Below are 26,092 nucleotides of genomic sequence, written 5' to 3' on the forward strand. Positions count from 1 at the left end.
GAACCACCAGAACAGTTATATCCGCTTTTCTCAGCGTAAGGATTTGACCCATATTATGGCTGACTTCTATGGTTTGGCCCACATCCCATATGTTGTGGAGGCCATTCATGGTATACATGTTGCCTTAGCCCCACCACATGGCAATGAACAAGTGTTCTGCAACAGAAAGCGCTTCTATACCATCAATGTCCAAGTGGTTTGTTTGGAGGATCTCTACATTTCACAAGTCTATGGTGGTCATTACAACCCTGGCGGTCGGTGTTAAAGCGACGGTAAGACCGCCAATAGGCCGGCGGTAAAACATTTGCAATTACGACGTGGTGGAAACCGCCAATAAAGACAGCCACTTTAACACTCCGACCGCCACAGTGGTACAAACAAACAGCTTGGCGGTCACCGCCAACAGACAGGCGGAAGACAAAGTAACGCCCACAGTATCACAACCTACCAATCCGCCACCTTTTCCGGGGCGGATTCACCGCGGATAAAAACACGGCGGAAACAGGATTTCAAAGGGAAAACGCTCACCTCTACACACCCCACGAGGAACCGGGACACCAAGGAGCCTGAACTCCAAATTCTCCCTGTGATAGTCTTCCTGCTCCTCTACCAGGAGCACGAACGCCGGCAGCGAAGACCACGGTGAGTACAGCACCTACGACACAGGGGAGGGGGGAGGGAAAAAGCAGGGACACACACACGCAACACCCCTACCCTCACCCACTACAACACACACACACTAATACATATTAATACATGATAGTTACACCCCCCAAAACCCCTGGAAGAATGCAAAGACAAAAGAAAATGAGTGTAACCATTGTAATATGTTAAAATCAAGTAGGCAAAAAAATATATGTACACCATAAACAAAATATACGCCAAGCATAGTAGTCCAGGTAGTGCTCCAATTAAGTCAGTGGAACACTGGGCCCACACGGTATGGGCGAGGCCCACACAAGATCCCGGACCATGACGGAGAGAACACTGCAGGGGCATCAGAGAGCAAGAAAACAGGCACCTCAGGGGGAGGGAAAGGGGGGGCACCTCAGCCGGTTGAGTGCACGACGCCAAATCCTTGAGGGGGCCACATGCCCACTGTTAAATCCTGGGGAGTGCCAAGCCACAGTCTCTCAAGTCTCTACAGTGGGTGGGTTGCCCACTGTTCAATCCTGGGGAGTGTAAAGCCACAGTCTCTCAAGTCTATACAGTGGGTGGGTTGCCCACTGTTCAATCCTGGGGAGTGCAAAGCCACAGTCTCTCAAGTCTCACAAGTGTGTGGGTTGCCCACTGTTCAATCCTGGGGAGTGCAAAGCCACAGTCTCTCAAGTCTATACAGTGGGTGAGTTGCCCACTGTTCAATCCTGGGGAGTGTAAAGCCACAGTCTCTCAAGTCTATACAGTGGGTGGGTTGCCCACTGTTCAATCCTGGGGAGTGCAAAGCCACAGTCTCTCAAGTCTCACAAGTAGGTGGGTTGCCCACTACTTTATCCTGGGGAGTGCAAAGCCACAGTCTCTCACGTGGATAACAGTCTCCACTGGTTCTGGAGGGGGCATTGTGCCCAGAGTGCTTCATCCTGCTAAGGACAGAGGTAGTGGATGTATCTCTCCACTGGTTCTGGAGGGGACATTGTGCCTAGAGTGCTTCATCCTGCTAAGGACAGAGGTAGTGAATGTATCTCTCCACTAGTTCTGGAAGGGGCATTGTGCCCAGAGTACTTCATCCTGCTAAGGACAGAGGTAGTGGATGTATCTCTCCACTGGTTCTGGAGGGGGCATTGTGCGCAGAGTGCTACATCCTGCTCGTAACGGACTCAGTAGAGTCAGTACCCTTGGCTCACATGGGGCAGCGGTGCTTGAAGCGGCAGTACCCTGTTCAGCGGTGCTTGGAGCGGCGGTGCCCTGTTCAGCAGTGCTTGGAGCGGCGGTGCACAGTTCAGCGGTGCTTGGAGCGGCGGTGCCCTGTTCAGCGGTGTTTGGATCGGCGGGCTCCTTTGCAGTGACTCAGCTGCTGGCGGTCCTCTCTGGGCCAACAGGGCTTGTGCTGATGGTCCTCTCTAGCCCAGCGGGGCTTGTGCTGGCGGTCCTCTCTGGCCCAGCGGGGATGATGGCGGTGGCCTCCTGGCCAGCGGGGATGACGGCTGTGGCCTCCTGGGCAGCGGGGATGAAGGCTGTGGCCTCCTGTGCAGTGTGGATGATGGCTGTGGCCTCCTGGGCAGCAGGGATGACGGCTGTGGCCTCCTGGGAAGAGGGGATGACGGCTGTGGCCTCTTGGGCAGCGGGGATGATAGCTGTGGCCTCCTGGGCAGCGGGGATGACGGCTGACGCCTCCTGGATAGCAGGGATTCTGGCGGTCTCCTGCACCGTGCTGCTCTTCCCATACTTTCCTGGTTTCTTGTGGCCCTTCCCCACCTTGGAAGGTGTCGCAGCTGACTCCACACTCCCACCGGGACCCTTGGGAGCGGCTTTGGTGGCTGGAGTATTCCCCCTCTCCCGCCGGGCACTGGCCAACTTTTGATGCTTGATAGGTGGGGGACTGTCCGTGCCGTGGCTCCGTGCTACACTGGCTGAGGTGCTAGTTCGGGACCTAGGAGACGGATGGGGTGGGGGAGGTGTGGGAAAGATGTCAAGGTTGGATAAGAAAAGTTTTTGGGAGACACTGGGACGGGTAGCTGGAGGGGGTTTGGGACTGGAGGAAGAGGTTGTGGTTGTAGGAGGTGTTCGTTTGCTGACTTTGGGTGAAGGTGCATGCGCTGGAGGCTGTTGTGAGGTGGATGGCTGTTGGGTGGGTGTGTGCCTGCGTTTGTGTATCTTAGGAGGTGGCGTCACAGACACACTGGAAGAGGACACAGGGGACGTGTGAATGGTAGTGGGGGTGGTGACTGCACGTGAGCGAGGTGTGGTGGTGTGTGTGATGGTGATGGCAGTAGTGGCTGTGGATGTAGTGCCTGTAGGTGTGAGTGGAGAGGAGACTGGGAGGGAGGAGGGAGACGAGGAGGAGGGGGACACAGTGGAGGCAGTTGATGTTGCTATGTCTGCATGTATGTAATGCTTGCGTGAGTGCCTGTGGGATGTGTGGTGCTTATGTTTGCCTGAGCTTCCCTTGTGTGTTGACATGTGTGCATGCTGGTCTGTAGGTGTGCTTTTGAGAGGCTGGGGTACAGGGGATTGGGTCTGCGTGGAGGAAGTTGGAGGGGGGAGGCTAGACACAGGGATAATGGCTGCCATCAGTGCTGAGGCCAGAGTCTGAAAAGCTCACTGAAGGGCCGCCTGACCAGAATGAATGCCCTACAGGAATGCATTGGTTTGTTGCAGTTGCCTTTCGACACCCTGGATGGCATTCAAAATGGTAGACTGCCCAACAGTGAGGGACCTGAGGAGGTCAATGGCCTCCTCACCGAGGGCAGCAGGGGTGACTGGGGCAGGGGCTGAGGTGCCTGGGGTGAAGGTGATTCCCACCCTCCCGGGTGAGCGGGCACGGGGCAAAGGCTGAGGGGCTGCTGGGAGGGCAGTGCTGGTAGGGGGGATGGCGGCTGTACCTGTAGATGGGGGGCACAGATGTTGCCGCAACCACAAGGGAGCTCCCATCAGACGACGAGTCCGTGTCGCTGGTCTCAGCTCCTGTCCCCGCCGTGGAGCTCCCCTCACCCTCCGTCCCACTGGTGAAATCCGAGTCCATAGTGTGGCCCTCCATGGCAATATGAGATGCAGCCCCCTCGTGCTCCAGTGCCACTGCTCCTCCGCCTGATAATGCTAATGCACACAAGAGCGGGGAGACCACAAAAAGGGGGGGCGACAGAAGAAAGACATGTTGAGTGCATGCATTACCGCTACAGTTGGCGGACACGACAGACACAGAAGCCCCCTGCACTACGCCGCGCTCTTGGGCTCCACTGTTCAATTCCTGGGAAATGGCCTACTAGGTTATAGACGACATCTGCACACATGGTTGACACAGGGGCATGACTTGGTGTACTTGGCACTCTACAGAGGTGGGGTGGGGTGCCACATGGCCTGCCTTACGGAGGGACCTTGCCTTCGGAACTGGCCCTGGCCTAGGGAAACCCACAGCCCACCTCTCCCACCCAGACACCTCCACTGCACGCAAAATCAGCAGGATGAGAGTATACTCACCCCCTTGTGGCTGCTGTGATGCCCTCAAGCCCCCATCCAACTCCGGGTATGCCACCGCCAGGATCCTGAACATCAGGGGGGTCATAGTGCGATGGGCACCCCTCCCACGTTGGGAGGCCATCCCCAGCTGAGCTTCCGCCGTCTTCTTGCTCCAGCGGCGAATGTCCTCCCATCTTTTCCGGCAGTGGGTGCTCCATCTGTGGTAGACCCCCAGGGTCCGGAAGTCCTTGGCGATGGCACGCCAAATATCTTTTTCTGGTGGGCGCTGACCTACAAGAATTGTACAGGGGAAGAGAAACTTATTACCAACTGCACCGTCACAGTCATTGGCCCCCTTCCCTACCCTTGCCATGTGGCACATGCACTCACCGTTGTTTCATGCACACCGCAATCTCCCCCCCTTCTTACATCCACCCCACTCCACACAGGCATAGCCCATACAGCATGCTCCCAGTGTACTTACCTGTTTGTCTGGAGGACCGTAGAGTAGTGTGTACTGCGGGAGGACCCCGTCCACGAGTTTCTCCAACTCCTCCGATGTGAAGGCAGGGGCCCTTTCCCCAGACGTACGAGCCATTGTCTCTTCCAGACCGATGTCACAGCAGCACTTGCAGTGTAGGTCCTCTCCTGTCGAAGATCAGGTATCGAGTGATTGAACAGATAGAAAATGGCGGTCACGTCCACGGCGGTGCGTACCGTCACCGCCGGCGTACATCGTCATTCGCTCCTGGGACCTATAGAGTCCAATGTTAACCAATGCAGCATTGCGCTGCGGTCTTCGGCGTCCTACCGCAACGGTGTACAACGCCAGTGCAGTTACCTCACATCCCATTGTCCCAATTTACAGGTCAGGCAGCCGCCATTTCAGGGGCCCACATGGCTTCATTTTTAACTGCGTCACACATACCTAGGCATAGACTCAACACACATACAGGCCACTTTTTGGATTATGATTCGTGTTCTTTGTAAGCTGTGGATACGTACCTCTGAGTTGGTTGACTCTGTGCTCGCTGTTGTTCTTCATAGGCACCGTCCGCTGGGACATGTGAGGAGATGGCAGCATCCTCCGGTGTACCGACCGTTGGTGGACCTGTCGACAATGGAGGAAAGACATGTGATCATCACCTACAGGCTTGACCGTGCCACAATCCAGGAACTGTGTACCCAGCTGGAGTCAGACCTGATGTCAGCTATCCCCCATCCCACAGGAATCCCCCCTCAAGCGCAGGTGCTGTCAGTGCTTCATTTCCTTGCAAATGGGTCATTTCAAACAACAGTGGCCATAGCATCAGGTATGTCCCAGCCTATGTTTTCCAACGTGTTGTCCAGAGTGTTGTCTGCCCTGCTGAAACACATGCGGAGCTACATCGTTTTCCCTCAGGTGGAGGATTTGCCTACAGTAAAAGGTGACTTCTATGCCCGTGGACATATCCCCAACATCATAGGTGCCATTGATGGGACCCATGTTGCTTTGGCCCCCCCCCACAGGAGTGAACAGGTGTACAGAAACCAGAAGAGTTACCATTCCATGAATGTACAGATGGTATGTTTGGCAGACCAGTACATCTCCCATGTGAATGCCAAGTTCCCTGGCTCAGTGCATGACGCCTACATCCTGTGGAATAGCAGCATCCATTATGTGATGGGTCAACTCCAGAGGCACCGTGTGTGGCTATTGGGTGAGCACCTGGAAGCAAGACAGGGGGAATGGTTGTCTGGGTCTGGGGATATCCCTACAGGCTAGTGTGTGTCTAACAGTTGTCCCTCTGCATTTGCAGGTGACTCTGGTTACCCCAACCTGTCATGGCTACTGACCCCAGTGAGGAATCCCAGGACAAGGGCAGAGGAACGCTACAATGAGGCACATGGGCGTACACAGCGGATAATCGAGCGGACCTTTGGCCTCCTGAAGGCCAGGTTCAGGTGCCTCCATATGACAGGTGGATCCCTATTCTACTCACCAAAGAAGGTGTGCCAGATCATTGTTGCCTGCTGTATGCTTCACAACTTAGCTTTGCGACGACAGGTGCCTTTTCTGCAGGAGGATGATCCAGATGGCGGTGTTGTTGCAGCTGTGGAGCCTGTGGAGAGTGAAGACGAGGAAGCAGAAGAAGAAGACATGGACAACAGGGACTCAGTGATCCAGCAATATTTCCATTGAGACACAGCTAAGAATACAAACCTGCCTACTACATGTACTTTAACACTACTACCTCTCTATTGTCTGTCGTTTTCACCCAGTGTATGGTCACTGAGTTTTCACTTTCCCCTATGACTTCACAGATGTGTGTCCCACAGTGTGACTTCTGCTTTGATTCATCACGGACTACAGCTGTGTGACATAGGTATGTTGACATTACAAATGAAAGAGCTTTTTGCCACAGTAATTGCTAATACACTATTCTGAAATCACAGACTGACTCCAGATTGTTTTGTGCTTTAAGGGTGTTTATTTTAGTACTCAATATTGGAGGGGGTAGCAAAATGGTGAGGGGTTATGGCGGAGGAATGTCCATGGCAGAGTCCAGTCTATTAGTCTCACTGGTGCATTGCCCAAATGGGCATAGGAAGTGGAGCTGGGGCAGTTTAATGATGGACAGGGTGACAAAGTGGGACAGAAGGATGACATTCAGGGTGGTCTCATTTCTTGGCAGGGGTCTTGGCATCGTTCTCTGTCTTTTTCCTGGATCTCAGGGACCGTTGCGAGGTGGCTCTCCCTCTGCAGGGGGTGGGGTGCTGGTGTGGTGGTCCTGTGGTGGTGGCTCCTGTCCACTAGCTCCGGCAGAGGTGGTGGGCAGTTCATCATCCAGGCTAGTGTCAGGGGCCCCTTGTAGTGCCACAGTGTCCCTCCTGGTGTTGAGTACTTCCTTCAGCACCCCTACAATGGTGCCAAGGGTGGAATTGATGGCTCTGAGTTCCTCCCTGAAGCCCAAATACTGTTCCTCCTGCAGGCGCTGGGTCTCCTGAAACTTGGCCAGTACTGTTGCCATCATCTCCTGGGAGTGGTGGTAGGCTCCCATGATGTTGGAGAGGGCCTTGTGAAGAGTGGGTTCCCTGGGCTTGTCCTCCCCCGTTGCACATCCCGTGTTTTCCTGGGCTTCCGTCCACTGGACCATGTGCCCACTGCCACTGCCCCCAGGTCCCTGTTGTTGTTGGGGTGGTGGGTTAGCCTAGGTTCCCTGTAGTGGTGGACACACTGCTGATTGACGTGTCCTGGGGACGGAGGTATGGGCCCACTGGGTGGGTGCTGTGCTGGTGTTTCCAGAGGGAGGAAGGTCTGTGGTGGCCTGTGACTGTGTGAGGTGAACCGACTGTCCCAACGTCCCCGATGGGCCAGACTGGTCATCTAGATCCAGTTGGACAGAGGTGCTGTCATCACTGTGGGCCTCTTCTGTTGGTGGTGTGGACATGTGTGGACCCTCCTGTCCGGTGACGTTGGGTAGGGGTCCTGGAGGGGTATAAAAGGATGTTTATTACATCTGTGTGTGGCATGGTGTGCAATGGGTGGGTGACCGTGTACCCCAGTGCTTGCATTCCTGTGTGGGACCTTGTGTGATGATGTTTTATTGGGGTGTATGGGTATGTGCAGTGGGCATGCTTTAGTGATGGGTGTCCATGCTTTGTTTTTGCATGCAGAGCTTGGTGTTGGGATGGGTGGTTAGTGATGTTGGGACATTTGTGAGGAGTTGGAGTGATGGGGGTGAGGGTGAGGGTGAGGGTCGGGGTATGATGGCATGCAGGTAGGATGGGGGATGTAATAGTTAAGATTTGACTTGCTAGAGTCCATTCCTCCAGCTACTCCTGCGAGGCCCTCAGGATGCAGAATCGCCAAGATCTGCTCCTCCCATGTTGTTAGTTGTGGGGGAGGAGGTGGGGGTCCGCAGCCAGTCCGCTGAACCGCAAGGTGGTGTCTTGAGACCACGGAACGCACCTTTCCCCGTAGGTCGTTCCACCTTTTCCTGATGTCATCCCGATTTCTTTGGTGTTTTCCCACTGCGTTGACCCTGTCCTCTATTCTTCACTATAGCTCCATCTTCCTTGCAATGGAGGTGTGCTGCACCTGTTATCCGAATAGCTGTGGCTCTACCCGGACGATTTCCTCCACCATGACCCTGAGCTCCTCCTCCGAGAACCTGGGGTGTATCTGCCGTGCCATGGGGTGGTGATGTGTGGGGTGGTGTGTGGGGTGATAAGTGTGCTGATATGTAGTGGTGTGTTGTGTTGAGGTGCGTGGAAGTTATGTGGGTGATAGTGTTGTGTGCCTGTGGACGCTAGTATTGTTGATGGTGGTGTCTCTCTCTGGCCTTCTCTCGGTAATTGTGGTCATAGGGATTTGTGGGTGATGTGGGTGTGTGTTTTATATTGTATTGGGTGTGTAGGAGTGGTGTGTGTATGTTTATCAGGTGTGTGTATTTCGAATTGTCCAATGTGGTGGTGTTTTGGAGATGTGTGTGTATTTTGAGCGCTGCGGTGTGTACCGCCAATGGAATACCGCGGTTGAAAGACCGCTGCGTGGATTCGTGGGTCGTGATAGTGTGGGTGTATTTCTGTTGGCGTGACAGTGGAGGTTTTGTTTTCGCCAGTTTATCACTGACCTTTGGTGTGGCGGACTTGTGTGGGTGTCTGAATATTGGTGGATTCCGTGCTGTGGGTCATAATAGCTGTGCCGGAATTCCGCAGCCGCGGCGGTGTGTTGGCGGTCTTCTGCACGGCGGTAAGCGGCTTTTACCACCAATGTTGTAATGACCACCTATGTCTGTTTTCTGGGCTCAGTCCATGATGGCTTCATTATTCAGAACAGCGCAATCCCCCATCTGATGTCACAAACTGTGCCCAGAGAAGGCCTAGCTGGTTGATAAGTCAAATCTGTCTTGTGTGTGTGTGTAATGTCTTCTGCAAAACATCCAATGAGAGGGACTCATAATTGCACATATGTTCCAGTCTGTAAGAGGGGACTCTGCATACCCAAACTGCCCATGGTTGTTGACGCCGGTGAGGAACTCAACTACGCCAGGGGAAGTCCGCTTCAATGATGCCCATAGAAGAACAGGCAAGTCGTGGAGCGGCCTTTTGGGCTCCTGAAGGTCAGATTTAGGTGTCCGAATAACATAGGTGGAGCCCTTGTATACTTACCCAAAAAAGTGTGTAAGATCATTGTGGCCTGTTCAATCATCCACAACATTGCCTTTCTGAGGAATATCCCATACATCCCAAATGAAGGGGAGCCAGTAGTGCCACTGGGTAAGAATCCTGAAATGCCAAGAGAGGATGACAGAGATGAGGTGGAAGGTGAAGACTTGCAGGAAGATCTAATTAAATCACTACTTTATCTGAGTGTAAGAATTGTTATGCTATCACTGTGACTGTATGAGGAACTGTAATTGACAGGATGTGTGTAGTAGGGTGTTTTTCCTACAGATTGTGGATTTTATGCTTTGTGGTATACATCCAAGCTGTACTTGCTGAGTCAGACTTGAACATTTCACTACCTTGATTATCTGCAGGATTTGTGCCAATCTCATTGCAATGTAAGTGTATCTAATGATGTTTGATATGAGCTTATGGTCATAGGTATAAATTCCCAACCTAAACTCCTTGCATTGTTTATTATCCAGGTACCTTCACCATACCATCGTCCTGTGGGCCTTTCAGAGTTGTGACATTGGCTGGTATCTGATGATGTTCTGACAAGGAAGACGTAGATTGATCCTGGTAATATTGGTCACAGATTTAGGGTGTATGAGTCCTGTGCCAAGACAGCTTGAACACTGTGGGGGTTATTCTAACTTTGGAGGAGTGTTAATCCGTCCCTAAGTGACGGTAAAGTGACGGATATACCACCAGCCGTATTACGAGTTCCATAGGATATAATGGACTCGTAATACGGCTGGTGGTAAATCCGTCACTTTTCCGTCACTTTTGGGACGGATTAACACCTCCTCCAAAGTTAGAATAACCCCCTGTGTGTATAAAATCTGAAGTGAAGAATCATTTTACATCTATAATTTGACCCTCAAACACCCCTCTAGCACACCACTGGGGTCAGGGTATGTCCTCCCTGACCCCTAATAGCACTTATCATTTCTACTTTCAGCCCTGGTGACCCTCTCCCATAACATAAAATAGTGGCTGCAACTTTCTAGTCGGGTTTTGGCCAGACAATTACAGTGCTTCTATTCGGGCATGCATTTGCAAAAATTCATGAATATTCACAATTTATTCACTGTCAGATATATACAAATTTGGATTTCATTTCATTTCTCCTAAAATACTGGATGGATTACACCAGAGGATACATTGGTTTGATGTGGTGTGTTGGTCCAGTAGCCAAATTTGTGCTATCATATGACCTTGAAATAAGTTCTAATAAGGTGCAATCCATGCATTCTCCCTTCACATTGTGTTGGCAATGATACTGCATGACCTTTTTGTAGCTACAGATGTGTTTCCTCATTGCAGGCAGGGATGCCTGAGCCACACCACTGACATTAGTTACATCATACCACCAGATACTCTGTCATGGTAATGGGATGGACCCATGATCAGGGACTGTTGTACCTCTGCTGTGCCACAAGCACAATCTGTGTACCAACAGCTAGCTTTTCACCAAATTTGATTCAATTCCATCCAGTGGTTCAGGCTGCAGTCATGTTCAAAGTCCTATGGGAATTAACATGGGAAAAACAACTTTTTTATCCCCTTTTTTTCAGCTCATGCTTGACGGATCATCCCACTTGTTTTGAAAACATTCGTAAAGATTCATCAAACAGTGCCAAAGATATAGGCAAGTCAAAAAATTTTGTTTCTATGGAAACATGGTTCTAAGTATAGAATGAATGAACAAAAGGCCCAGGCACACTGATGAGAGTTACGCGTGGTTGATCCAAAGTGGTCATAAAATTGGAGTCGAAGTCCAAAGCCCAATCAGGTCAGAGTGTACATCAAAACCACATGTGTGACAATGCATCCAAGAAGCAACCAGCAGCCAACACGTGTTTCGTCTCCTAGACTTTCTCAAGGCTTTAAGTATGTAACTTTATGCAAAGTTAGATGTTGGAAAATAAGTTCAAAAAGCGGCATGTCTGATATGCAGCGACAATGATATCCAAAGTAATCCAAAAGTATGTATGTGTGAAAAAGTCCCTGATAAGCTGATTTCAGAGCAAGCTTGCCATACAAACAGCGTTGATGTAAAGTCAATGCTAAAACTGTGCTTGGCAGGGGGCGAGTTATATTTACCTTTGGGCATGAGTGATAGATACTTGAGATAAATATTATTGGTGATTTGTAGTGGGTTGTTTGTTTAAAACAGTATGTTTTAACTAAAATTTGGATCTAACTATAAATTTACATTGGCTAGATTGGATATTGAGGTTGTATGTATCATGAATGAGTTATAAGCACTATTAGAATTGCTGGCACGAGCAAACCAAGTTACTGAACTGGGTTTACAAATAAATCTGGACACAATCTCATATTACCAACCAAAAAGCTTAGATGTCTACAGAAACTTGGTAATAAAAGACTTGTTCAAATTGTACAGTGGTCACAAAAAGAAGACTGGACTCAGATTTAATCTGAATCAGTTTAGAAAAATGTTATTAGGTTGAAATAAATACAGATAGAATAATGTATCAATGGTATTTCAGAGGTTAATAGTGAAGGGGAAAAGGGAGGGAAAGGAATAAGTATAGATTATAATGAGAAAATGATCAAACTCCAATTAGAATAATACATATAACATTAGTAAAATACATGCTCATAAATAATTAAAACTTTATAAAAATATGAAAATGGACAATTACCTACGAAAATAACAATTGAACAATTGAACTTCAAGGTGGCTTAGAAACCTCATCTCTGATGGGGTGACGATGAAGTGAAGATTTAGCATGATGATAGATACAATTTGTAATGGTATCCCATAAAATAGAAAGTTTAATGGAAAGTGAAATATTGATTGCATGCTGTATCAAGTCTGTGATAGTAACAAGCCGCATACCACCAAATCTTTCAAATTTTTAGAGTTGCTGATATGCTACTGACAGTAGAAAATCAATAATTTTTATATGAGATGAAACATGTTCCCAATAAGTAGATGTCTCAGGACCAAAAAGACTTTGGGCCAGATGTAGGAGGAAAAATATTTGCGAGTCGGAAATATCGACTCCTTGCGAATCGCTATTTCCGACTCGCAAAACGAGAAGCGCGAAAAAATCGCTATACCAAAATACGATTCGGTGCGGAGTCCCACCGCAATTTGCGACCTTACAATTTGCGAAATTGCTATTTGCAATTTCGCAATTTGGGAGGTCGCAAATTGCACAGGGGTGTGGTCTGGAGTCGCAAATTGCGACTGAGTCGCAAATTGCACGCAGGTGCAAATAAAATAGTGAAAAACACACTTCCTGGTTCTGAGTGATGACATCAGAACCAGGAAGTACCCCCATGGAACAGGGAGGAGCCTACCCAGCACAAACAGCAGAGTCACACCCAGCTGAGAGGAGCTACTAGAACAATGGCATCTCAGGACAAGGAGACACCCAGTGCTGGCAGAAAAAGAAAACTGAAATTTTCTGAGAAGGAGCAGGAGGTCCTAACAGAGGAGTGCAGCCTGCACCATGATGTCTTGTTTGGAAAGGCAGCAATGAGTGTCCCTGACACCCAAAAGAAGAAAATATGGCAGGACATCCTCACCAAGATTAATGCCATTGGAGTCAGCCACCGCACAATAGATGAGGTCCGCAAAAGGTGGTACGACCTCCGGTCAAGAACCAAGGAAAGGGTGGCTGAGCGTATGAGGGAGATGCATGGCACTGGAGGAGGACCATCTACAGTGCCACCCCCTACAGCCATAGAGACCATGGTGGAGACAACTCTGGAGCTGGAGGCAGTAATCGGAATTGGAGACCTTGACAGTTCAGCTCCAAGAACATTCAAAAGTAAGTACCCAAATTAACTTATGTACATCATTCTATGTACCATGCACACAACCACATAACACATAAGCATGCATTCTCCAGATTTGCTCCATGTCTATGTTGCAACCTATAGAACAGTGCATTATGGGCAATGCAGTACAGTAGTCCAAATATTGGTAAATATTTATTCTGAGACATCAAACACATGTGAGGCACTGACAGTGTATCCCCTGTGTCCCACAGGTCTCCCACAAGGACCCACCAACAGCCCTACTGTGCATGGAGATTAACCAGCCACATACACAGCAGACGAGGCAGCCACAGAAACTGCTGCGGAGTGCATGACTACACCACCCGTCCAAACATGCACCAGAGAACATGGATGAGCCTGATCTGGGTCTTGAGGCAGCCAACGTGACACCGGGGCCACTGATGAGGGTGAGTCGGCCACATAGGTCAGCTGGCTCAGTGCGGAGACGGCAACGCCCAATGCAGTCAGCAAGTGAGGAGTATGTCACCGACGAACAATTGTTAGGACTGGAGGCATCCTTACTGCAAAGTCACCGACTGCAAAACAGACACATGCGGGTGATGAACAGGAACCTGAACAGACTGCAACAGGCACTCTCCTAGGGTTTTGCCAATGTGGACAACCAGACATGGCAAACCTTACAAGCTCCATAAACTACTTGGTCAGGGAAATGGTGGCAGATAGGGCACATGCAAGACGCAGGGGTGCAACACTGCTGCTCGTTTGGACAGACTGAGTGCATCAATTGGGTGCCTTGCAACCACAACAACCTGCCTGTCAAGGCACACAGTGAAGATGCAGGTGGAACTTGGCCATTTTGCTGGTGATGTGGCAAGAGGACTTGGGTGCATCAGCCATGCAGTGGACCTGATAGAGACCAGCCAGGCAGCAAGGGGCATTGGCGATACCCCTCAGGATAGCGAGGAGATCTCCAGTGTCAGCAGTGTATCCGTCTCTGATGCACGGATCCTGCGAAGTAGCAGTGCCTGGCAAGGATAAGGGGACCAACCTAGATTGGGCCATGGTGGCCATAGTCGCAGGAGGCTGTGAGCTACCAATCTGTGTTTTGACTGAGGCACATGAACTAAATGTGTCAGACTTTACTTTTTGCTCTCTTTGTGCAGTTTAGTTGACAATATTTTCTGCATTATATTCCTGAAATTAAAGGCATAATTTGTATTACTACACAATTGGGCTATGTGTGTCTTACATTAGTGGGTGTAGTCATGGTTGCCATGTACCTGCCAAAGTAGTGGGTTGCAATGTGGTTCCGTCTCTGTCTGCCCTCCATTGCGATGCTTCCATCCCCAGGCTGTCGGTGTGGTAGCTCTTGCTCCTCATCCTCCGAATCTGTGTCATGAGGAGTGAGATATAGCCCACGCCTGGTGGCATTGTTGTGGAGGATGGCACAAGTTGCAACGATCTTGCATGCAGTTTCTGGGGAATACTGGAGTGCCCCTCCACTTTTGTGCAGGCATCAGAATTGTGACTTCAACAAGCCGAATGTCCTCTTTATGACAGCTCTGGTCCGCCGATGTCTTATGTGGTATCGCCTCTCATTCTGATTGCCAGGTGTTAGTTATGGGGTGATTATCCATGGTCTCACGGCATATGCACTGTCACCTGGGTGACAAAAGAGTCAAAATTAGCAGGGCATCACAGGGTTACGCCTTGAGATGTATTTAAGGTATCAGAGTGTACTTGACTGTACCTAATAAATATTCTTCGCCAAACTCCCCACGTTCTAGGCGTTGATGTATTCCACTGTGCCTGAATATGTATGCATCATGTGTACTCCCTGGATATTTAGCCACAATGTCAGTAATGACATTATGGGCGTCACATACCACCTGGATGTTTAGTGAGTGGGTACATTTCCTATTGCAGAACACATATTCTAGATTTGCTGGTGGGCAAATTGGTATATGTGTCCCGTCCACACACCCTATTACATGGGGGCAGTGGGCAATTCTGTAGAAGTCCAACTTGGTGCTGTTAATTTCCACCTCATTCCTGGGAAGGTATATATATCTGGACATGTGTGTGAGTATGGCATCTAGGAAACATCTGAAGAATCATAAGAGGGCACTTTGGGATACCCCACCTGCCACTGCAATCACTCCCTGATAGCTACCCGAGGCCAACAGGTGCAGTGAGCAGAGCACTTGCACATGTGTGGGGATAGAGCAGCCGTGCATTGTCTGGCGTTCAAGCTGAGGTTTCAGCAGTTCAATGATCTCTAGGATAACTGCGCTGCTCAGTCTGTATTTATCATATATCTCATCCTCAGTTTGTTGAAATAATGTCTGCCTGGTTCGGTTTATCCTCTTTTGTCTCTACCTCCTCCTCCTCCTCTGCTGGTCACCCTGGAATCTCCTCCTCCATGCAATCATGTATAGTGCAGCCATTTTGAGAAACCCAGATGCCTTCTCGGTCTCCTTTTATACTTTGGTTCTGGTTACCGCCTGTTCCGAATCAGTGCTAATCTGGGTGTGCAAAACGGCCTTTTTGCGACTAGTCGCAATTTGCGACAGGCTTGTGCATTCAGTTTGTGACTCGCAATTTGCGACTTCGTAATTGCGAGTTACAAAATCAGGTCGCTAAGTTTGGGAGTCGGTAATGGGTCGCATCACTATTTGGAACTCCGAAATGGCATTGGTACATATCATTTCGTTTTTTGTGAAGTCGCAAATAGCGCTGCGACCCATTTGCGACTTGCAAAAGTTTCCTACATCTGGCCCTTTATCTCTACAAGAAGGACTCCTTGTGCGGCAAAATTTGACGCACAGCCTTTCAGAAATGACGCACAACCTGCACTGCAGTGAAAAATTCACCTCAAGCCTAAGGAACAACCCAGCCCGACTTCACATCGAGAAGATCGACGCAGCGCCAGAATAGCGACTGGAAATTCGCTGCACAGCCCACTGGATCAACGCACAGCCAAGCCGGAACGACGATGGGCGACTTCCAGAGAGGAATCGACGCAGCACCTGCCGTGCAGTAGAAGTTTCGATGCAACACCCACCGAATCAACGAAGCTCCTCTGACTTCGTTCTGCCAGCACAGGAAATCCATGCATCGTCCATGGGGCGTCCAAAAAAAAGGATCCACAATTGAGCACCGGAAATTGACACACAGCTGTCCCTGCATGAAAACTTAATGACGCATCACTGTGTGTGGCCCGAGAAATCGAGCACACCCCTTTGTTTCCACACATCTCCTCCTCTGCGGTTCGTTGCAGAGATTTTGCAAGCGAACAAGCTACTTTGTGCTTTAAAGAGACTTTGATTGCTTTTAAAAGACTTAGGACACTTGACATCACTTTTACAGTGATATTTCACCATATACTTTTTGCATTTTAATCGTTTGCACATGCATTTATCAAGATGAATATTATATATTTTTCTAAACACTGTGTGGTGTATTTTTGTGGTGCTCTATGGTGTTATTATTAGATTTTTTGAACAAATACTTTACACATTGCCTTCTAAGTTAAGCCTGACTGCTCAGTGCCAATCTACGAGAGGGTGGACACAGGATTTGGATTGTGTGTAACTTACCCTGACTAGAGTGAGGGTCCTTGCTTGGACAGGGGGTAACCTGACTGCCAACCAAAGACCCAATTTCTAACACTTCCCTAGGTGCCGGCTGAGCTAGAGGCCAATATCCAGAGCTAGGCACTTTCCAAAAAGCACGTCAGATTTCAAAGTAAAAATGTAATGTTTCCATTTTGCATTTCCTGTCATGGGCATTAGGCCTACCCACATAAGTGAGGTACACTTTTTATCGGTAGACGTGGGGGCGCACAGAACAGAAGAACAAGTGTTATTACCCCTTGTCTTTCTGTACATTATTTCCTTCCAAATGTAAGACAGTATGTGTAAAAGATGTGCAAATGACCACTGCTTCTCAACACCTTATCTTGTGCCCATTTTGGAAATACAAAGGTTTCCTTGATACCTATTTTTGACTCTTTATATTTCACCAACTTAATTGTTGTATACCCAGTGTACAATGAAAACCCATTGCAAGGTGCAGCTCATTTATTGGCTCTGGGTACCAAGGGCTCTTGATGAACCTACAAGCCCTTTATGTCCCCACAACCAGAAGAGTCCTGCAGATGTAACAGTATATAGCTTTATAAAATCTGCCATAGCAAGATAAAGCTATTGTAGAAAACATGGAGAGAAGTGGCTTTTTTTTCACCTCAATATCAATATTTTCTTTATTTCAGCTGTTATTTTCTGTAGGAAATCCTTGTAGGATTTATACAAATTACCCCTTGCTGAATTTAGAATTTTGTCTCCTTTTTAGAAATGTTTAGCTGTCCAGGATCCACCAGTGGTTTCACACACATTTCTGTCAATAACTGGAAGGAGGCTAAAAGCACAAAAAATAATAAAAAGGGGGTATGTCCCAGTAAAATGCCAACATTGTGTTAAGAAATTTGGTTTTCTGATTCAAGTCTGCCTGTTCCTGAAAGCTGGAAAGATGATGATTGTAGCACAGCAAACCCTTTGGTCATGCCATTTTCAGGGGAAAAAAAACACCTGCTTTGTTCTGCAGCACTTTTTCCCGTTTATTACAAAAAATGACATTTTGGCTAATTTCTTGTTCTCCTCCAGGGCACCCCACAAACTCTGGGTACCTCTGGAATCCATAGGATGTTGGAAAAAAAATGCAAATTTGGTGTGGGTAGCTTATGTGGACAAAAAGTTATGAGGACCTAAACTTGAGCTACCCCAAATTGCAGCGAATGGGGTTAATAAACTATGCAATGACAACATTTTCATTTAAGTCCTCTGATAAGGAGGCAGTGTGGTCTTGATGAATATTTGTGACTATGAATAAGAATCTTTACGACAATTGCTTAATGTTGAATCCTATGAAACATCTGATATTGAGAAATACAGAACTTTAATCAAACAATACCATGATTATTTATCGGAATGGAATTGATTGCTTTTTTATTTAAAAAAAACACCACTTTAACCATGTTTTCCCTTCATCTGAAGGTACACAAGAATACCACTAAACCACCATGGCCCCCCTAGTGCCCTCTAATATCATTCTCTAGGAAAACACTGTAATATATTTTAATTATGTTGTGTTACTTCTTAACTTTTGTGGAGGTCAGTACAGGAAAGCCATAAATGCCTCTTTCATATATTGAGAAGAATGGAAAGGCCTTTTTCCTTTAGTGATTTTGTTCCATTGTATTGTTCCTCTAGCCTTGTCTCTTGCTAGATTTTCTGGATGTTTTTAAACACAGTGCTTTTCCTCATTTTGGACAGTCCCATCAGTTTTCATCAGCCTGGATTCATCAGGGTAGTATTCTAAAAGTTGATTATGCTCTGAGATTAAGTGGAATCTCCATCAATAATAAACAGTTATTAATCATTGTTGTTAAACACATTGGCCCATATTTATACTTTTTAGCGCCGCATTTGTGTCATTTTTTGATGCATAAGCAGCACAGACTTACAAAATACAATTGTATTTTGTAAGTTTGTGTTGCTTTTGCTTTAAAAAGCGGTGCAAATGCAGTGCTAAAAAAGTATAAATAGGGGTCATATTATGTAGTCTTTCCACGCTGCAAGGGGCTTTGCACAGATTTCAGGCATGCAGTGTTGGTTCCTCACTGTGATGCAGGGATCTTTGGACTTCCACGGATGAAGAGGGGAAATTCCTGGGTGTGCTCGAAGAAGTCACAGGCGTTGTGTCGATCTGGTAGGCGATGCATCACATTTTCTGTTGCACAGCAGGCACTGTGTTGATTCTTCACTCAGGAAGTCGGGCTGCGTCATTCCGGCTTGGCTGTGTGTTGATCCGGTAGGGCTGTGAGTCGAATTTCTGGTCGCAACACAGGCGCTGCATCGATATTCACTCTGGAAGTCGGCTGCATGGTTCCAGTTCAACTGTGCAGCAATTTTCTCATCACAGGGCAGGCTGTGCTTCATTTCCAGAAGCCTGTGCATCCATTTTTGGCCCACAAGGAGTTTCCTTGAAGAGATGAAGTCTTTTTGGTCCTGTGACTTCAGAAACAGGAGGCAAGCTCAATCCAAGCGCTTGCAGAGCACTGCTCAGCAAAGTCAGAGGGCAACAGGGCAACAGCAGGTCAGTAGTCCTTCAAGTTGTCCAGATGAGTTATTTAGGCAGCCAGGCAGTCCTCTTGACAGGTTGCAGGCACAGGTCACAAGAAGTGTCGGATTTGGTGGGGTCAGGGACTCGGTTTATATACCCAAAAATGTCTTTGAAGTGGGGGAGCCTTCAAAGAGTGGTTTTGAAATGCACAAGGTCCCCTTTCAGTACAACACTGTCTGCCAGGATCTCAGTAGGGGATTTGACAGTCCATTGCGTGAGGGCAGGCCACTAGCCTTTGAAATGTAAGTGTCAGGCCCTCCTCCCTCCAAGCCCAGGAAGGCCCATTCAGTATGCAGATGAGTGCAGGTGTGACTGAGTGTCCTGTGTTTGTGGTTGTCTGGGTGGTTATATGTTGAAACCACGAGTGCTTCAAGCACCCATGGCTCAACAACGAGTTCGGAACAACAAACTCATTGGTATCACTAATGCCTTTACCACGAATGCCTTTATAATAATTTTTCGTTGGAAAGGCATTCCTGGTAAAAGCATTAGTGATCAGCATGCACGGTTCCAGCATGCTTCCCCCATAGCCCCCCACCCCTAAAAATTACTGCGACCCCCACAACCACCCAAACCCCATACCCCCAAAATGACCACAACCCCATTCCCCCTCCCCTGAAACCTAAAGCACCCCAACCCCCCAACCCACCTCTTAAACCTAAACCCTGAACCTCCCCCTTAAACCCTAATCACCCTGAGCCCCCCACCCCACCCCCCAAAAAACAGCCCCATTCCCAGCCCAACTTACCTCCTCTTTCACCACGTTGACTCCCTTCTTCTGTGCCTTAACCACACATGTACGTGGTCAAGGCACGAAAACCAGGAAGTCGTGGAAAACGAAACTGTTGTTTCGCTTTCGTTTTCCACGATTTTGTGGTTCAGGAGTTGTTGTTCCGGGTGTTTCCCTGTTTGGGTGAAATGCATAAGGTAGCTGTCAACAAACCCAGATGTGGATTGGAGATAGGCTGTAAGGCACAGATGGATTTTAAGTGCACAGAAATGCTCACTTTCTAAAAGTGGCATTTCTGAAATAGAAACATAAAACCAAACCTCACCAATAAGCAGGATTTTGTATTATCGTTCTGGCCATACTAAATATGACCTGGTTGCCCCTTTCTGATCAGAATCTAACACTCAAATAGCATATGAGGGTAGCCCTAATGTTCTCCTATGGAAGGAGCAGGCCTCACAGTAGTGGAAAACAAATTTCGGAGTTTTCCACAATCAGGACATATTAATCACACATGTATATGTCCTGCCTTTTACCTACATAGCACCCTACCCTATGGGCTACCTAGGGCCTACCTGAGGGGTGACTTATATGTAGAAAAAGGGGAGTTTAAGGGTTGCCAAGTACTTTTAAATGCCAAATCGAAGAGGCAGTGAAACTGCACACAAAGGCCTTACAATGGCAGGCCTGAGAAATGGTAAAGGGCTATTTATGTGGGTGGTACAACCAGTGCTGCAGGCCCATTAGTAACATTCAATCAACTGGCCCTGGGCACATGCAGTGCACTTTATTAGGGACCTGCAAGTAGATCAAATATGCCAATTGGGTATGAACCAATTTTATTATGTTTAAGTGAGAGAGCATATACCCTTTAGCACAGGTTAGCGATACAGTGTGCAGAGTCCTAAAACAAGCAAAAACAATGTCAGAAAAGTGGAAAGAGGCAGGCAAAAAGTTGGGCAATGACCATCCTAAGGCTGTCAGGTCTAACACACCCTGTCGAAGCAAGGATCCTCACTCTAGTCAGGACAAAGTAGAAACACATCTGGTTAACCCCCGCTCACCCCCTTGGTAGCTTGGCACCAGCAGAAAGGCTTAACCCATTGGGATGAAGTCGTTTCCCACAATGTGAAGCAACTGTAACCTTTTATGGAGTCACATGGACCACCAGGCACAGTACCTTAGCAAAAATGTGGAAAACAGGCCGGTGCACAGAGTCGGGAGCGAGGTGTTCCTGGATCTGAGTGCTGCGAGGCGAAAGTGCGGAGGCGTAACAAGGAGGTGTCCCTTCCTTACTGCAGAGCAGTGGAGGTGAGGCAGCATCAGTTGTGAGGTGTTGGTCCCTGGGCACCTCTGGCAAAGTTGAAGTAGAGGGAAGTGACAATGCTTTGGGGTGACCTCATAGGGTCGCAGTCACGTCACAGGCACTGTGACGGAGTCGGGTGCCATGAACGTTGGTGCTCTGACACTCCGATCTTGCCATTTCTTGGAACGTCAGTGGCATCAGTGATGTGGGGCCTGCGATGTCCGTGGGGTTGTTGCGGTTCTGTGAAGTCCACGGCTTCAGGTATAGGCGGTGTCACGGGTTCCATGCAGTGATGTCCTTGTGAAGTCACATGGTGGCATCCTGCGGCGTTTCACAGGATTTTACCAGAAATTCACTCTCAGGGGCCCATGAACTGGAATGGCACTGTCTGACAAGGTAGAGTCTACTGCATGCAGATGCAGAGACTGGTTGGTTAAGCCTTTGCTGTCCCTGAGGCTTCAAAAACAAGAGGCAAGCTCAGTCCAAGTCCTTGGAGATACCCCTCAAGCAGCAATGCACAACAAAGTCCAGTCATTGCCCCCTTTTACAGGCAGAAGCAGTAACTGCAAGATAGCCCAACAAAGCACAGTCACAGGCAGGGCCAGCACTTCTCATCAGCTCTTCAACTCTTTTCCTGGCAGCAGTTCCTCTTGAATCCTTCAAGCAATCTTGAGGTGATCTAAAGTCTGGGGTTTTGGGTCCACTACTTATACCCCTTTCTGCCTTTGAAGTTGTCCAACTTCAAAGAAAGGTCTCTGACATTTACAGGATCCTGCCTTGCCCAGATCAGGCCCCAGACACACACCAGGAAGCTGGAGACTGCATTGTGTGAGGGCAGGCACAGCCCATCCAGGCATGAGTGACCACTACTCCATCCACTCTAACCCAGATGGCTCATCAGAATTTGCAGGCTACACCCCAGCTCCCTTTGTGTGACTGTCTAGAGAAGATCACAAACTGTCAGTCTGAGCAAGACAGGAAAACCACAATCAGGCAGAGTCACAGAAAGGTTAAAGCAAGAAAATGCCTACTTTCTAATATGGCATTTTCAAACTAAGAATCTAAAAACCAACTTTACCTCAAGCTGTATTTTTAAATTGTGAGTTCAGAGACCCCAAATTCCATATCTCTAACTGCTCTGAAAGGTAAACTGTAATTTAAGAATATTTAAAGGCAGCCCCCGTGTTAACCTGTGAGAGAGATAGGCCTTGCAAAAGTGAAAACTGAATTTGGCAGTATTTCACTGTTAGGACATGCGAAACACATAAGTACATGTCCCACCTTTAACATACACTGCACCCTGCCCATGGGGCTACCTAGGGCCTAACTTAGGGGTGCCTTACATGTATAAAAAGGGACAGTTTGGGCCTGGCAAGTGGGTACACTTGCCAAGCCGAATTGGCAATTTAAAACTGCACACAAAGACATTGCAAAGGCAGGTCTGAGCCATGTTTAGAGGGCTACTCATGTGGGTGGCACAATCGGTGCTGCAGGCCCACTAGTAGCATTTGATTTACAGACCATGGGCACCTCTAGTGCACTTTACAAGAGACTTATTAGCAAATCAATCATTCCAATCGTGGAAACCCCAATTTCACATACAATTTCACATAGGGAGCACTTGCACTCTAGCACTGGTCAGCAGTGGTAAAGTGCCCAGAGCAACAAAAACAGAGTCCAGCACAAAGCTAGCAACAACCAGGGAAGTAGAGGCAAAAATTTAGGGGAGCGCACACCAAGGATGCCAGGTCTAACAGGGAAATACAGCAGAATGTGCACATTTGAGTAGTCATCCTTTTCTTAATTGTGGTTGTTCACAAACATGCACTGGCCTTATCCAGTAGCCAGCCAAATAATGTGTATAGACAGCAGGCACTGAGATGACCACGCTAAATAATAGGTAAGGGCATTTTGCATTTAAAAGTGCAATTCTGATTGGGAATTACAGAGATAGTGCCTCACACTCCTTCCATATCAAAACAAACATTGGCCTTTTAATACATGTCCTTATTGCTTGGTTGTTGAATTTGTATGTTGTCCAGACATGTGAGTAGATGAATGTGAGAATGAGTGCATGGTGAGCTAGATGCGTGAGTGAGTGCTTGACTGGTGCAGAAAATGAGAGAAGCGGAGGAATGAGAATTAGCACACAGTGACATGTAGGTTTAAAGGGATAAGACGTTTTGCAGAATGGGAGGTCGCAGAGAATGATGAAAGTTGCATCAGAATAAGAGACGAAGGTGCAGTGCAATAGGTGATGCATGTGTGCAAAAAGAGATGTAGGTGCAGAGCAATAAAAAATAGGCCAGATGCAGGTATGGACAAATGCTTCATGGAAGTGACTATGCTAAGTCAGCCTCTGTGCACTGGAATACCTGTGAAATGACTGATCACAGACATTGCCATTGTATTTACTGTACAATATATTTATAGCCACTCTTGGATTGAGAAGTGTTCTATTATCGACTACCTCAACCTGGCTTAATTGCAGTTCTCATTCCCAGAGCTTGGGTCACCAGTCTTTTGAATTTCTCAAACCTTCAGAGCCCACCTCTAAAGAGTTATGTATTCTTTTTTCGGGCTTGATTTGATTTAATTTCATCAGGGCACATACCAAAGTTGTTGCTTTATAAATGCACAGGTTTGGTAACTAGGCAGAATGTTTTCATGGTGTATGTGAAAGCTGTATTTTAAAGGCGGTTCAATCTAAGACAGGAAGTTCCATTGTTGCACTCAGGCAAGATGTGTGTGGCATATCTCAGTTTTGCAAGCTCTTAGTGGATCCCGATACAAGTGAAGGGGTGGGTCCCACACTGCACCTTGTATGAATATCTAGACAACTGGAGGTGGAGAATTTGTTTGATCAGAATTACCTTGTTATATCCAGCTGAAATGCTAGAGGCACGCCCGGTAAATATCTTTGTAGTTTAGTTCGTTAGCTAATAATCTAACAGCTTCATATCACTTTAATAGGCACTAGTGCTACCGAACTCACAATCACAAAAGAATTATAGGTTTTCTTTGTCCCCACCAGATTCAGACCGGTAGTCGGTGCATTCACCCAGACTTTCCCCACTGGTTGGTGAATGCAGTGGGGCCCACTGGGCCTTTCTAATTCAGGCCCAAGATAGATGCAAAATCTTATAACATAGGCTTGCATTAGCGAGGGCCTCTATTCCAGCACACAGGTAATGGCCATGGGTCAGATTTAAGGTTTGGCAGATGGAGCAGAGTTCGCCATGGTGGCGGAGGTCATTACCTCTGTCACGCTGAGAAACCTCTGATCTCCATATTTAGAGATGCCAGCCAGCTCAATTATCATCTCTGAACCTTGAAAGAAAGCACTGTCACAGTTGCCGAAAAGCCAGGATCAAATGCCACTCTGTTTATGAATTAGCATTATGTTAAGTATTTGTATTTATTAAAAGAACCTAGGACAACTTAAACTTCCTTTTGGCAAGACTCAATGAGTTGTCTGGATTACATTTGTGGCCTGTCATGTCGAAGGGAGGAAGCTCTGCGTCCACTGCAGCAGCCAAGCTGGAATTAAATTATAGCAGTTTGCAAGACGCCTTTAAGAAAGATATGCCTTAAAACACAGAGACTAAAACGCACTGTTGCTAAAGACATTAATACCAATTACAAACTCACAGCTCATTATGTCCTGCTCAAAGTATTGTAGTACAGATACAGCATGATTTAATATTGGAATGTGTTGCTAAAAGAATTACTCTGCTCTGCGTGAAACTTGGTTTATTTAATCAATGTTGTTTCCCGTTGAAAAGTGGATTAGTTTTTTTTTTCTTTAAGTCCAGTTAAAAGTTGTGCAGCTAATTTATTTTAATAAGCGCTCAGTAACTGCACGCTGCTGAAAAAAAGCCTAAACTGTAATGAAGCGCCAGGAAAGAAAGCATGACTTAATTATTTTTTGTGAAATGGATAATGAATAAATTAGCCACGCTGCAGGCTTGTCGTTTATATGGAATGCATTGCCTTTGCTTTGAAAACCATGTCAGGATAATGCCAGTGTCTCTTCTGGCCGAAAACTGATGTATGGATTAATGTGCCCTGAGAAACTAGTCCCTTCGTCGCAGTCTTCTCGCTGAATGTATCACAGAGAATGTTTGAAGTCTCAGTGAAGTCCCCCGTTGGCCACGGTATCACGTATAGTAACTAATGACAATTATTATAAATCTTTTTTTTTTACATTTTGTCTAGTATTGCAAAGTAATGAAAGATTAATATAGTCTCAGAGCAAGAGAACTGCGCAGTACGTGCTTGTGTTTAATGGTTGGTTTGTCCAAAAGATATTCTTGCTATCTTATTTGCTGACATGAAAACGATTTAATGCACGCACAGTGGAGGCCGGCAGCTTTATGAGGGAGGGGGGCGGGCTGGAATCACACACACACACACACATACACATTCTTTCACACACAGACACGCACGCACGCACATCCATCAACAACACTCATACCATTCAAACATGAACACACGCACCAAACATTCATTTTAAAACGTCACACACACTCATTCTTTCACACAGGCACGCACGCACAGCCATTAACACTCATAACATTCAAACATGCATGCATGGAACATTCATTTTAAAAGCTCACACACACTCATTCTTTCTCACACACACACACACGCACGCACATCCATTAACAACACTCATAACACTCAAACGAGCTTCACATTTTAGAAGCTAATGTTGTTCATCATTTACTGTCTAGTGACACAATTCTTGTCGACCGAGGGCCCAATTACGAGTGTCATTCTAATTCGAATGCAACTGGGATTACAAGTGATGTGAAAACACAGGG

Source organism: Pleurodeles waltl, chromosome 4_2, assembly GCF_031143425.1.
Source record: "Pleurodeles waltl isolate 20211129_DDA chromosome 4_2, aPleWal1.hap1.20221129, whole genome shotgun sequence".
In the NCBI taxonomy this organism is placed as follows: domain Eukaryota; kingdom Metazoa; phylum Chordata; class Amphibia; order Caudata; family Salamandridae; genus Pleurodeles; species Pleurodeles waltl.